The 14,408-nt window shown below is 44.0% G+C and overlaps 1 protein-coding gene across 1 annotated transcript in view; it reads left to right on the top strand.

Moving 5' to 3' along the window:
• Positions 1–8,049: 8,049 nt before the first annotated feature.
• The window catches only part of RERE (arginine-glutamic acid dipeptide repeats), a 421,706-nt gene continuing 415,347 nt past the window's right edge, over positions 8,050–14,408 (top strand). The window contains 1 exon segment of the mRNA XM_023258065.2: positions 8,050–8,170. The gene's annotated coding sequence lies outside the window, so the exon portion shown is untranslated.

The following is a 14,408-nucleotide window of genomic DNA, read 5'->3' as shown; positions in this document are numbered from 1 at the left end:
CCATCAGCTCAGAGCCTGACATGGGTCTCGATCCCACAAAACATGAGATCGTGACCTAAAGCTGGATGCTCAATCGACCAAACCAGCCAGGTGCCCCAAGGTTAACTATTTTGACATGTATCGAGGGTAGGGGCACCTGGCTGGCTCAACCGGTTAAGCAACTGGCTTCAGCTCTGGTCATGATCTCAAGGTTTGTGAGTTCGAGCCCCACTTTGGGATCTGTGCTGACAGCTCAGAGCCTGGAGCCTGCTTCGGATTCTGTGTCCCCCTCTCTCTCTGACCCTCCTCTGCTCACTCTCTGTCTCTCAAAAATGAATAATCGTTAAAAAATTAAAAAATATATATTAAAAAAAGTAAAAGGTTAACAGAGTTTTTAAGAGTAATTTTAAAAAACATTTTTAATGTTGAGAGACAGAGAGAGAGAGACAGAGTATGAGCGGGGGAGGGGCAGAGAGAGAGGGAGACACAGAATCCGAAGCAGGTGCCCCGCTCTGGGCTGTCAGCACAGAGCTCAAACTCATGAACCGTGAGATCATGGCCTGAGCCGACGTCGGACGCTTAACCGACTGAACCACCCAGGTGCCCCTAAATTGTCTTTTTAAGATTAAAGAGAGTAATTACTCTGGAAGTTGGAGCATTAGAAGGAAACCTTCGGGGATGATATTTTGAAATTAAGATGTCTTGTGTTGAATGAAAGGAGGGAGGGAGCATTAAATCGAGGGGCCAAGACACGACCAACATAGACACTGAAGCTCGAACGGCAGAGGATGTGTTTCGTTTCCTTTGGTTTACGGAGTCACTGGCCTGTTTGCTCTGTTTGTAAATACGCCTCAGATTGGAGAAATGCATTTTGGTGCCAAATAGCCCCTGCTTCATCAATGCTTAAGATTAAATTCTGGATTCCCAAATAAAATGTCAGAATCTCAGATTTATTTCCTATGGACTCCCCCTTCTGAGGGCCCCTTTGTGATCAATTCCGGTCTTCTTTGTTCACCGTTTAGACAAAACAGGGCTTGTGGATAATTTTTAACTCCCCATTACGATGCCTTTATTCTCTCTAGAAAACTGTACCTTTCCTCCAAGGTAAATCTGAGTAATTTACCAAAGATGCGGAGGAAATGTTTATCTTGAAATGCAGCTTCCCCCAGGGTGGAGTTTGCCGGCTCTCTGGCTTGCTCGGGTAACAGTGGACAGCTGTTTATAACAGGAACCGAGGAATAGCACGTCTCAGTGAGATGGCAGGCAGACAAAGGAGGAGGACTGAGAACGATCAAACTTGGAATTGGGCCAGGACAATGAAAATCAGCATCTCCTCCCCTTAATTCTTTCATGAAGCCCTACGAGACTTTTCAATGACCACATGTGGTCAGAGGTCAGATGTTGGGTTTAGATCTCATCCCAAAGGCACCCATTGCCTCCGGACAGCATGCTGTGGCGTTGGCTGGCTAAGCATAACTCAGAGAAAAGCATCATTGATCACTGGATCTGATGGTTTAGCGGAGCAGGGTTTCCTTGAGATCTACCTGTAGGTGTGTTGGTGTATAGACCCACTTCTACTTTGGTTGAAAGAAAATTCATCGGAGTCTGGAGTTGAGTGGAGAACCCTAATTGCCGTCCATAATCAGTCACATCCGCACAAAGGAAAAGGGCTTTGCATTTTGGAAAGATGTTTGTTTCACTTAAAAAAAATTTTTTTTAATGTTTACTTATTTTTGAGAGAGAGAGTGAGAGAGAGAGACAGAAGCCAAAGCAGGGTCCAGGCTCTGAGCTGCCAGCACAGAGCCCGACCCGGGGCTCGAACCTGTGAACCATGAGATCATGACCTGAGCCGAAGTCAGATGCTTTACCGACTGAGCCACCCAGGCGCCCCTGTTTGTTTCACTTTTGTACATGTTTTTGCATGTGTGACAGGTGCCTCATGCAGTAAGGGCCAGAATCACCCAGGGCTCCATTCCGGCTCAGTGGAGGGACTGTCAAAGGCCATCGGGGGTTACTTACTGGCTCTGAGAGAAAAGATTGAGGAGGCAGCAATTCTGATGTACAACACATTGTGAAGCGAACCCCCGGTGTCGGTAAACCTAAGGTGAGCGTTAAGCATCTGCAGACAGACCACGGTGGGAAGGAGTAGTGAGCTCTGTTCTGGCTCCACCTGAAAAAGTGCAGGGGCGCCTGGGTGGCTCGGTTGGTTAAGCATCCAACTCTTGGTTTCGGCTCAGGTCATGATCTCATGGTTTGTGGGTTCGGGCCCCACATCAGGCTCTGTGCTGATGGCATGGAACCTGCTTGGGATTCTGTCTCCCTCTCTCTCTCTGCCTCTCCCCTGCTCGCTCTCTATCTCTCTCTCAAAAATAAATAAACAGGGGCGCCTGGGTGGCGCAGTCGGTTAAGCGTCCGACTTCAGCCAGGTCACGATCTCGCGTTCCGTGAGTTCGAGCCCCGCGTCGGGCTCTGGGCTGATGGCTCAGAGCCTGGAGCCTGTTTCCCATTCTGTGTCTCCCTCTCTCTCTGCCCCTCCCCCATTCACGCTCTGTCTCTCTCTGTCCCAAAAATAAATAAACGTTGAAAAAAAAATTAAAAAAAAAAAAACAAACATTAAAAAAAAAAGAAAAAGTGCAAAGGGAGGTGGCTGGGGCACAGTGCTGGCTGGCGTTTGCACCACATAATCTTGGAAGGCAATTTCAAAGAAAATGCCTAGAAACAAGCTTCAGTCTGTTACCAGGCTTGATAAAGCACCCCAGTTTTGCCGAAGGCATTTTAGAGGAAAATAATTTACTTGTTCTAAAGCTTGAGTACTTCTGGTGAATTATGAAGGCTAGTTACCAGCCATATGTTCAAAGAACTTGAATTCTTTTTTTTTTAAATTATAAAAATTATACATGCTTGATATGAAGAGAAAAAAATCAAACAGAACAGAGTCAAATGAAATCAAGTCTGTCTCCTGTTCCCTCGTTACTCTTCATTCCATGCCCAGCGGACTCACTACAAACATTTTCCTGGTGAATGTGTTTTTAGACATTTTTGAAGCAGATACAAATTTGTCCCTCTTTTTAAAAAGATCTTTTTTTTTATTTTTAAGTAATCTCTACACCCAGCATGGGGCTTGAACTCACAGCCCTGAGATCAAGAGCTGCATGCTCAACTGCCTGAGCCAGCCAGGCGCCCCTACAAACTCGTCCTTTTAAAAATCAAATAGGGGTGCCTGGGTGGCTCAGTCAGTCGAGTGTCTGACCCTTGGTTTCGGCTCAGGTCATGCATGATCTTACGGTTTGTGGGATCGAGCCCCAAGTTGGGCTCCGTGCTGAATGTGAAGACTGCTTAAGATTCTCTCTCTCTCCCTCAACCCCTGCCCCCCTCTCTAAAATAAAAAAATAAAAATAAATAAAAAATTTAAAAAAATGCAAATAGATTCATACTTTTGCATAATTGTTCTATAACTTGACTCCGAATCCCGATCGTCGTTCTGTATCAACTCAGATTTACCTAATTCTTTTTGAAATCTATAAAGTATTCCATTGTATGTTTGTACTATACTTTATTTAAACATTCTTTGTTGATGGGTGTTTGGGTTTTTTCAGGTTTTCACTATTATAAATAATGTTGCAGTTATATATATGTTTGTATTATTTTTATACATTTATGCAAGATTATTTGTAGAATGGCTTTCTAGAAGTAGAATTTCTGGGTCGAAGGTATGGGTGTTTAATTGTTTCATAGGTTGTTGCCAAATTGTGTTCTAAAAAAGGGGATGACTACATTTTTACCAACAGTGCATCAAAGTGCCTGTTTTCCCACATCCTCATCAATACTGGGTATTGTGAAGGTAAATTTTTTTCCCTAATCTGAGAGAGTATTTTAATTTGCATTTATTTTATTATTATTGAATCATGTTTATTGAACACATTTCTCTATGAATTTTTTGTTCATATATTTTGTCCATTTTTCTGATTTTTTCTTACAAATTTGTAAGAGCTTTATTATATTATGGTAATTTATTATAATTATTATTATATTATAAGTATTGAAAATATTTTCCCTCAATTTTTTTGTTTCTTGCATTGTTGTGCTGTTCTTTTGTGTCTTATAGAGATGTAAAATATGTATGCATTAAAATTTATTGGTGTTTTTCCTTTATGGCTTCTGGATTTCCTGTTATGCTTAGAAAAAACTCCTTCAATCCATGATTTGAAAAGCTTTTAGTATTCCTTTAATTACTTTCATGGTTTCATTAAAACAAATCATAAAATATCTGACATATACAAAAGAGTAAACATAACGTATAATGTGGGTTATAGAGAAAATAAACTTTTAAATTCAAGCTAACGAATAGAGGCTCAATGGGTCTTACAGAATCCTGAAGACCATGGTAAGGTCTCTACACCCAATGTGGGGTGTGAACTCATGACCCTGAGACCAAGAGTTGTATGCTTAGGGTGCCTGAGTGGCTGTGTTGGTTAAGTGTCCGAGTCTTGATTTCGGCTCAGGTCATGATCTCATGGTTTATGAGTTTGAATCCCATGTTGGGCTCTGGGCTGACAGTGTACAGCCTGCTTTGGATTCGCACACTCTCTCTCTCTCTCTCTCTCTCTCTCTCTCTCAAAATACATAAATAAACTTAAAAAAAAAACAAAGGAATAACATAAATCTAGTTAAAACATTTTTTTCAGCATTTTTTTTCTTATATAGTTATCTGGTTGTCCCAACATCACTTATTAAATAATCCCTCTTTCTCCTGGCTTCTTTTATTTATTTTTTTAAGTTTATTTATTTTGAGAGCAAGAGAGAGAAAGAGAGAGTGAGTGAGCGCATTCACAGTTGGGGTAGGGGCTGAGGGAGGGAGAGGGAGAGAGAGAATCCCAAGCAGGCTCCTCACTGGCAGCGTGAACCCCGATTTGGGGCTTGAACTTACCAACCATGAGAGCATGACCTGAGACCAAACCAAGAGTTGGAAGTTTAACCGACTGAGCCACCTAGGCACTCCTCTCCCAGCTTCTTTGAAATAATGGTTTATGTTTCTGATGTGACCTCTGCATACAAAATAAAATCACTTCTACCTCTAGTAAGATACACAAAATAACTAACAAAAATCCTTCTTGATATTTTCAAATTCAATAACCAAAAGTAATCCCCATTTTCTAAAGCTTGCTGAAAAGAGATTTAGGAAATGCATTCTAATTTCATAGCGGGGGAAAAAAAAACCCACTAGATATTTGACCTCTTTCACCTTGACCATGTTATTTAACTTCTCCAAGCCCCAGTTTCTTGACCTTTAAAATGGAGATAATAATACACTTCATGGGCTGTTGTCAGGACTAAGTGGACCAAGGAATACAACATGCTTTGCATGGTGCTTGGGATGTAGTAAGCTTTCAATCAATGGTTTAATAGTTTTCCTTATTAAGATGTGTTGTTATTACATTATCAGCCTCTCAGGAAGGCTGTACTCTCCAGCTTTATGGCTGGACCACAATTCTTGCATGAGATTTTGCAGTTAAAGAGACCTAGTTTGCTAATTTTATGGCGCGATAGCATAATGTTATGCTTTGTAACAATGTGAAATCTTGAGACTCCTAAATCTACATGTTTTAAAAGTAGGCTCTATGTCCAACATAGGGCGTAAACTCACAACCCTGAGATTAAGAGTGGCATGCCCCTACTGACTGGGCCAGCCAGGGGCCCCTTAATCTATGGTTTTTTATTTATTTTTTTATTTTTTAACGTTTATTTATTTTTGAGACAGGGAGAGACAGAGCATGAACAGGGGAGGGTCAGAGAGAGGGAGACACAGAATCCGAAACAGGCTCCAGGCTCTGAGCTGTCAGCACAGAGCCCGACGCGGGGCTCGAACTCTCGGACCGCGAGATCACGACCTGGGCCGAAGTCAGCCGCTTAGACGACCGAGCCATCCAGGCGCCCAGATCTACGGTTTTTTAAATAAATGAAGTGATGGCAAGCCCTAATACTACAATAATGTGGTTTCCTGATCTTGAGAGGGTCTCTCCTCTCCGCTGAACGGTAGTGTAGGATTCACAGGCATCTTCTGAAAACTGTGGTCCATTTGCCCACCACAGGGCTGAACCTTTATTAGAAAGAGTGCTCTTGTAAATGTTGATTTTGATGGAAACTGAAGCCATCTAATACCCTTTACTCCTCATTATTTCCAAACTGATGTCGAACAGTTCCATCCATATCTAGGATGTCCAGAGCCTTTTACTGAAATTTATTATGCTGTAAAATTCGGTTCTCACATTATTAGATATATAATGAGCTACTAACTACTCTTCCCATTTCATAGCTGCAGGAATTGCAGCAAGACAGGGTTTTTCCTGCTGGAAGTTACTCAGAAAGGTAACGGCACAGACCTATTTGTTTTTAGCTCTCTTGGGTCACAGTCCAATAATATCTGCTAGTCCAAATTATTCTTAAAAGAAACTGCTGGATGTGGAAATTATAATCTGAATAGATATTCCAAAGAGAAAATTATCACTTTATTTGAAATAGATGAGTGAGTTATTTTGCATGTGTTCTATCCCTTAATTATTCTATTATATACAGATCTGAACTCCTTCAGGGAGAGTGTATGGTATAAGGACACCAATAGCATTTACAGTATATTAACCAACCAACAATAGGTTGATGATTCGCCCTGGATTCATGCCAGGGTGTGTGAAAGAACTCAATAAACATGATATGCATTTCAAAAACTGCTAGTCATAATTAAAATTTCCAAACCCCTCATTCCTATAAATTATATTAACTAGAATATGAACATTTGGCCTGCCCCTCTCTCCCCTTACAGCACCGTAGACCCCGTGATTACCAGCCTTTCGGGAAGTGGGACAGAATACTATGCTTCTCAAAGAAAAAAAGGTGGTATTTGGATGTTTTGTGTGAAACTTACGGCATAGGGTTGTGCACACTGCTCTCTAAAATTCCCTCTGCGACTGGGGTTCTAGTCCCTTCTTTATTCCTTGATGAGACTTTCCACCCTTTTCATCTTTGCTATATTCTTTTCAAAGAAGCAGCGCGATCTGAGAATTTCGTTTTACTCTTTCTTAATCTTCTGCCACAGACTTATTTTGAAAACGTTCCTTCTCATCGGAATTTCGAAAGGGTGCTTAAAGCGAATCGCTGCAACCCGCTCCGTGTCCCCCGCCCCCCGGCCCCCCTCCCCCCCCGGCCCCGGGATAGGAGTCCGCGTCTGAAGTGGCTGAAAAGGCAAATTGTGACCCTGATAATAACGAGAGCAACGGGACCCTGGGCGGTCGGCCCGGGGGACCTGCCCGCAGCGCGCCGCGACCCCGGCAGCGCACAAAGACGCGCCCGGGTGGGGGGGCCCAGCCCACCGCCAGGCCGCCGCCCGGAGCGCGCGCTCGAGCCCGTGCCCTGGCGTCGGCACCGCACAGCGCGGCCGCTCCCCTCCTTCTCTTCTGCTCTTTTTATTAGAAAGGAAAAAAAGAGGAGAGAGGGAGAGAGGGAGAGAGAGACAGACAGAGACAGAGACAGAGAAAGAGATAGAACGCAAGAAGTCCCGCCCCTCCGCCCGCCCTCCGCTTTCCATTGGCCCGGCCTCCGCGCGCGTCACTTCCGGATGCGCCAATGGCGAGGCGCGATACTGCGAGGTGGGCCGGGCCCGAGCGCGGAGTGGGCGGCGGGTCGGTGCAGCAGCCCCGCCGCGGCTCGGCCACCATCGCCGAGGCGCCGCTGCTCCCACAGACGCTCGCGAGCCGCCCCCCGCGCTCCCAGCCTCCTCTTCCTCCCGCACGCCCGAGACGCTCGCCCGACTCGGGTCTCGCCCCCGCCTCCGCCTCCCCCGTGCTCTCCCCTCGCTCGCCTCCCACCTTGTCTCTGCCTCATTTTCTCTCCTAGTTGAGGAAAAAAAAATCACCATCATCCTCAGGGAGCCCCTCGCCCTCAGAAAAACAAAACCAGACATGATCCTGGGCTCCCGCTCCTGAAGGACCGGCCGAGCGAGGAGCAGGGAGCTAGTGGAGACCGCCCCCGAGGTCACGGGAGGGAAGCCCCTGCAGCCCCCGGCCCTGTCCCCGCGGCCGGCCCCCTCCTCGGCCCGAGCCCGGCGGCCCCCAGCCCCGCGGGCCTCCCGCCCCGTCCCCCACTTTCCCGGGAGCCGGCCGAACACACCTCCATTGATGGTGTAGCGCATCCGGGGAAGGTAAGTGTCCAAGTTGCCGGCGCGTGGCGGCCACCTTCTCTCCTGGCCCCTCGTCCTGGGCACGGACATGGGGTGGCAGGGGGCCGGCGTGGACGCCCGGGTCCGCCGGGAGCCGGGAAGGGCAGGCCGGCGTGCGAGCCGCGCGCGCCCGGTGGTGGTGGTGGGGGGGCGGGCATAAAGGGCCGGGGACTTCTTCGGCCCTGTGCGGGCCAGGTCACTGTCCCACTCGCCTGCTGACCCCTGTTCTCTCTCTGCTGCTTATTCATGCTCTTGTTTGACTTGTCTGAGGTTAAACTGTTTCATGTGACTGAATTATTGGCCGAACTGGGGGTGGGGGGTAGTGGGGGAAAGGAAAGGAAGTCAAAGACCCACAGTGTACATTTCTTGAATGTTTGTGGATTTGGGGGTCTTGGGGGAGGACTTTTCTTAAAGTATCATTTTCCCATTAGGGAGAGATTCCTTCTTTGTGTTCTAAATCTCCAGTTCTCTGTTCTGTGTGATTACTAACCCAAAATCACTTGGAGCAGAATAGGATTCTTACTACCATGTTCGAGTTTTGCTCTGTGAAAGAGAGTGGCGTCTATTTTTATTTTTATTTTTATTTTGTTAAGGTTTTGGAAAGGAAGAGAGGTAGTTTTACATAGATTGTGAGTGTGTGTGTGTGTGTGCGCGTGTGTGTGCCTGTGTGTGCGCGGGGAGGGGGAAAGTACTGCAGGTTTCCTTTGAAACTGGTTGCTTGAGAAGTTGTTGAAAGGAAAACAAAATGATTCATTGTTGAATTGTCATTTTCCTCTGCCTCTTTTCCAAGGTTTGCTTACAATTTTTTCTGGATTACAGACTTCAAACATTGATTTAAGCAAAATGTGTCCTTGAGAAACTGGGTGCTTTAAATGTTTCAGTATGTGTTACTATTTTAAGGGACATTTAGAAAGTAGTTTTGTATGAATCCTGAAATAGCTTTCCCCAAAGCAAATTTTTTAAACCCAGAAAAGATAACTAGTAAAAGGGAAAGTTGGCGAATTGCAAAAAAAACATTTTCGTGGAACACAAATGAATGCATCCTATGTTTAGATAAGAAACAGTTGTGATAATTGCTTTCCATTTAAAGAGAGACCTTTTTGTCTGGTGTGCACTGGTTTCTTTAGTCTCAGTCTGTTGGGGGAGGGGAGACAGGATGGATCTATACAATAATAAAATCATCTTTGGGTGGCGATTTCCTTCCATGGATTTGCTTGCTGAGTTAATTCCCCCGTAAATCATAAACCAGTTTTGATTTTGATGGCCTGCATGGAGAGCTGGCTTCCAGCTCTCCCTGTTGTTGTTGAGGTCGAAGGGAAAAGAGGCAGAGGCAGAGGCAGACACACACACACACACACACACACACACACACACAATACCAGGCTGAGGGCTCATTGTTCTTCCATACACACATTCATTCTCTCTCTCCCATATTTGGGACTAGGTTTGCACAGACAAACACAGCTCTTTTTGGGAGAGAGGAGAGAAGATGGGGGAAGGGTGGACGCTTTTCTTTTTCAGCTTTCTTTCACCCATCTCATGTCTGGCCTTTTTTTGCAACCTTGTAAGAGGCAGAAGAGTATATTAGAAACTAAAGGACACTCTCAAACATGTTCAGAGACTCCTCTTCTCCACCTGCCTTCTTTCCTTTGCAGTTCTAGTTTCTGCCGCTCTTTCTTTTTTGTGTATGTAAAGATAAAATTCCTCTTTCTACGTCGCGGCCTTATAGTCTGCTTTCCTATTCCTCATTGCCCCTGACTTTGGTGAGGACAGTGATTTGTTCCGTTGACTCTTATTGTAGTGAATATGACCAGGGTCTTTTCTAGGTAGCAGTGGTGGATTGTTTCAGTTAAGATGACGAAAATTGTATTTGAGTGTCTGTGTGTTTTGACATATTAGTGGCCTGATGGTTGATAATCAGGTATGCCGGCTATGGAACTGTCATGTTTAGTTTTGTTTTGTAAATAGGGGTTATCAAAGAAGATCTGGTTTTTTTCTTTGTGCGGAAGGGGGGGAGTGGTGTAGAGAGGCTTCCTTGAATACTGGACAAGGAATAGGATGACAGAGTCCACCTGGGTTAAAACCAGCTCTGGGCCAAGGATGGAGGTTGGTGTGAATACTGTGGGTTGCAGAACAGCACCTTCTACTGGTTAATTGCTTCCAAGGATCTTGACGAAGAGAACGGGGGAGGGGAGTAACGGCTGAGGCCTAATGATTTTCTTTTGAACGCAATTGTAGTGCCTTCCTGCAAATGCCACTTCCCTGAGCTGCTGATACAGATGCCCTTTGACTGGTACTGGTGCGTTGAGGCTTTATGTGTTATTGGCTGAGTTATGACAATTTGTTCTATTATCATCAGTATTTACACATAGTGACTTCTAAGGACCCTTTTGAATTGATACTCTGATGAGAAATATAGTTTGTCTTGGAATATTAAACAAAATATAAAGGGATTTATTTGGGTTCTTGGTGTTGGAAACTGTACATACACTAGCAGTCTTTAAAAAGTTTTCAGTATCTGGGCTCCTGGGTGGCTCAGTCGGTTGGGCGTCCTGACTTCGGCTCAGGTCATGATCTCCCGTGGGTTCAAGTCCCGCGTTGGGCTCTGTGCTCACAGCTTGGAGCCTGGAGCCTGCTTTGGATTCTGTCTGTCTGTCTGTCTGTCTCTCTCTCTCTCTCTCTCTCTCTCCCTCTCCCCCTCTCTCCCCCTCTCCCCCTATCTCCCCCTCTCCCTGCTCCTCCCCCGCTTGTGCTCTGTCTCTGTCTCTCTCAAAGATAAATAAAACATTAAAAAATTTTTTTTTCAGTATTAGTAAAAAATCAAAAAGACCTGCTCTATAGAAAAGAAAAATCCTTGCACTGGACCCAGGGGTTTTCTTCTGGGATTAAATGCAGTTGTGGGGTGAGATGTGGGGGAGAGGAACTCACTAAAATCAGCAGTTTTGCAGATGTCATAGTGTTGTGTTGCAATAATGTTGTTTTCGATTGTCGTATAAACAAATAAAATTAAGTCTGATAGGACGACTTATTCTATGAAATAGATTAAAAAAAAAAACACAGACAAGAGAAAATGTGAAATGAGCATGTGCACAGATTGACATAGAAGGCCAAATTCCTGCTTAAAGACTTCTAATCCAAGGTGTAGTTTCAGAGATAATTTGTTTGATAAATGCCTGGAAGGATTTTTATTATCACACATCCTACCCCATCTCAATTGTTTTAATGTAGTGAATTGCTAGAGAGAGAGGTTTGCAGAGGCAAGGGCGACAGCATAGAATAAACATCTTCTGTTCCAGACTGGCTGCTCTAAGGAATGTGATTTCTGATCCACTTTGCTTTCACAACTTAGAGTGTAACCCCTAAAGTTGTATATCTTTTACAGTGAAGTGTGAACAGTTCAAATGTATTATTTATTCAGTAGGAATAGAGCCTGGTCATTTCAATCCATTATATTCTCTGCCAGTGTTTTGTTGCAAGGTGACTAGAGTAATTCACAACAAAAAGGTTCACAACAAAAAGGTAGTCCAAATCAAGAAATAAATGTGCCAGAAATAAATTGTACAAGAAATAAATTGTACTTTTTCAATTTTGGCCTGGTGGTCAGTCAAAACATTTTTAAAAAGTGGCGCAGTAATTACTGTCAGGTCCTGCAACAATTATATGTACTATTGAACAGAAACATGCCAGGTGCCTTAAACACACACATACAAGAATATGACCTATGCCCTTCTAAAACCAGTGCCTGTTGAAGATTATTATGGATTTAATAAGCATTCATTACTTTTATTATTTAAAAAGTTTTTTTTTTTATGTTTATTTATTTTTGAGAGGGACAGAGTGTGAGCAGGGGAGGGGCAGAGAGAGAGGGAGACACAGAATCCGAAGCAGGCTCCAGGCTCCGAGCTGTCAGCAGCACAGAGCCCGACGCGGGGCTCAAACCCACAGACTGTGAGATCGTGACCTGAGCCAAAGTCAGACACTTAACTGACTGAGCCACCCAGGCGCCCCCACTCATTACTTTTAAAATTAGTTTTGAATCTTTAACATCTTGCTCAAATCTCAGTAATCAAACATTTAAGTAGTAAAATAAGTTGTGTATACTGAATTCTTCTGGGAATGCTGTGCTTTCCTACTAACTGCTTTTGGCAGCTTCTTTTGCAGTTGATTTAAAGGCTAAGATAGCAGAAAATTCAGATGTTTAGAGTCATTAGTGTAACATAGCTGTGAACTTCGTTACACACACATACACACCCTGAAACATTACACTATTGTTTTACATACTCACTTTCTGATAACACTGTGCTCTAGCTGATCATAGAGTTTTTCAACAACTAGGAATTCCTCTTGAATCATATTTAAGTGATTGTTAATTATTAGTAGTATCTTGGTGATTATTCCAAATTTGTAGCTTGCTTGTCCTGTTTAAGTGTGATTTTGGTGTGCCTGTTGGCTTGTGCTTGGTTTCTTGTCTGACTGTTCAGTGTTTTTTAAAATAGTGAGGAAAAATGAGCATTAATGTATTAGGAAATGGTTAATATTGCTTAAGCCATTTTAGTGAACATTTGACCACAAATAACTCAGACATGCTCAAATACTAAATATATTTACTAGGGGGCGCCTGGGTGGCTCAGTCGGTCGAGTGTGTGACTTCGGCTCAGGTCATGATCTTGCATTTCGTGAGTTCAAGCCCCGCGTCGGGCTCTGTGCTGACAGCTCAGAGCCTTGAACCTGCTTCGGATTCTGTGTCTCCCTCTCTCTGCCCCTTCCCTGCTCATGCTCTGTCTCTATCTCTCAAAAAGGGATAAATGTTAAAAAAAAAAAAAAAATATATATATATATATATATATATATATTTACTAGAATGAGGTTTTGGTTGGAATTGTGATTTGCATAATTAACCTGTAATATATAAGTAATATATTACTTACAGTAAGTAATGTAAGATATGCCATGTGTCTGTATATTAGGTAACTAGGTCAGATAGGACTGCTAATGTAATAGGTTTTTTTGTAAAGCCACCCATTTGTGTTAGTGTAAAATTGTTTTCATTTGGTAAACTTTACCAGTGTGTCAACAACTGTAAGCAGTATAATTAATTGTGAAATATTTCCTTAAGTGGTTACGTTACAAAATGAAAAGACTTCTAATTCATAGACCACTTGGTATTTGAAGAATCCTCACAGCCTGTTTTGTCTTGGGCTTTGGCATCGGAAGTTGAAGTTACTGGCCATGACCTAATTAAAACTGGTAATACTTGTGATTTGTAAGGGTTTTGGTTAGGCTTATTTGGTTGTAAGGAACAAAAAAATCTTCCAAGTTATTTCACGTATGGGAGAAAAGAGGAACAGAAATGGACACCTAGAGAGTCAGGCTTCACAGAAGAACAAGAAGCCCAGGTTCTGATGGGCCTCATGGATGCTGGAATACTGTTAGGGTTAAGGATGCTGCCTAGCTTTAGCGACCAGATTACCTTGTTGCCTCCTCAGCAGGAAGGGTTTGTTGAGCCATACCCTAGTGCCTGGGCTGTGTATGGTTGTGCAGGCTATGTGTAGCATAAGGACAGCACTCTAAAGGGGACAGTATTTACTTTGTGGGCCTGTACTAATCTGAAAGAGAGCTTTGAGCAAGCCTGGCCTTGCAGCATCTCGAGACAGAGTCTTGGAACAGCGGGGGAGAGCCCTTCATACAAAAACCTATTCTAGCACACTTGGACACACACATACTCAGCCAGGTGCTGTGAGTATGCACGTATACATTCATTCACACCTATACATGTTTACCAGGCTCCCAGAGGTCTGATTCCTGACCCTGTTGCTTCTGGGGGTGGGGAGCAGGGTAGGTAGACTGGTGGTAGCCCTTTGTTGCTTGTGGGGTGAATGTACTTCGGGGGTAGTGTGAGCAGGTGAGAATGTGGGCATGTGTCTGCATGTATGAATTCAGACCAGCTGCCTGGGGAGGCTCTCGAAACCCTTTTCCTCCCTAGGTAGAATCTGGTTGCACTGGGGAGGTGTATCCACACTACAAAAGTTTTACTTGATTCCGATGAGATGCAAAGGCTCCCGCCACTGATTTAAAAGATGTTTGGTATATGAAAACATTCTTCAGGTGGATTTAAACTGGGTGCGCCTTATTAAACCCAGTGTTGATGTTCCCTTGCTCATCAGTCCTCTTTCCCTCCCCTCTTTATGTTTCTGTGAGCCTGCTCTCTCTGGTTGGGCCA

This window comes from Felis catus, chromosome C1, assembly GCF_018350175.1.
Source record: "Felis catus isolate Fca126 chromosome C1, F.catus_Fca126_mat1.0, whole genome shotgun sequence".
Lineage (NCBI taxonomy): Eukaryota > Metazoa > Chordata > Mammalia > Carnivora > Felidae > Felis > Felis catus.
Note: the sequence above shows the minus strand (reverse complement) of the source record. Positions and strands in the feature narration are given on the sequence as shown.